The sequence below is a fragment of the Antrostomus carolinensis genome, unplaced genomic scaffold (assembly GCF_000700745.2).
Source record: "Antrostomus carolinensis isolate BGI_N321 unplaced genomic scaffold, ASM70074v2 scaffold26874, whole genome shotgun sequence".
NCBI classification, from domain to species: Eukaryota; Metazoa; Chordata; class Aves; order Caprimulgiformes; family Caprimulgidae; genus Antrostomus; species Antrostomus carolinensis.
The window spans coordinates 4,519-5,348 of NW_010309122.1; positions in this window are offsets into that span (position 1 = coordinate 4,519).

Here is an 830-nt window from a genome sequence, read left to right on the forward strand (position 1 = left end):
TGGCCTCAGGCTAGGTGAACTACATTGTAGTTAATGACTTCATGCTCCAACTTTCATCTGATCAGTGCTTGAATTAGTAAGGGGTAATGACAAGCCTACTGTCCATGGTTTATTAGCACACTGTCCTTTTGATTGTAACACATATGCCCGTATGAAGAAAATAACTTTGTATCTAGTTTGAGGGCTTCTTTCATCACTTTTCATTTAGAGCAGTTTCTAAGAAAGCGTTTTGCTGGAGTAAGAAGCTCAGCATAAAACTCTAATAAAACAAAACTTGAAAGACACCAATTTTTCCTGCAGCGGTGACGCATTACATAAATAAAACACTGTGTAATGTGTCTCAGGATGCAGGTTGCTGCCATCTGCCCTTTCTAGAAGGGAGTTTTTGTGTATGGTTGCTGGGGAAAGAAACTTCTCCAAAACCAGCAGTTGGCAATGGAAATCTTCACCTCCCCGTCTGCGGACTGTCCCGGAATTTCCCGGCCTTTTGGAAACTCCATGGCCTCTCTCTGGGCTTGAGCGTCCCCTGGATGCTTGTGCACACCCCTTCTCTGGTCTGGCGCTCTCAGAGGAGACAATGCTTTCCTAGTGACTTGATCAGAGATGTAGGTTACAAAAAAAAAAAAAAAAAAGGCACAAAATGTTTTTTTGAATTGAGGTTAAGACGATTCTTCCTTTCCTGTTTCGTTGTTCACCACCTTGGGCTCCTTTAACATATCCAACTTGCAGGCACTGCGTTATTTTGAATTGAGGTTAAGACGATTCTTCCTTTCCTGTTTCGTTGTTCACCACCTTGGGCTCCTTTAACATATCCAACTTGCAGGCACTGC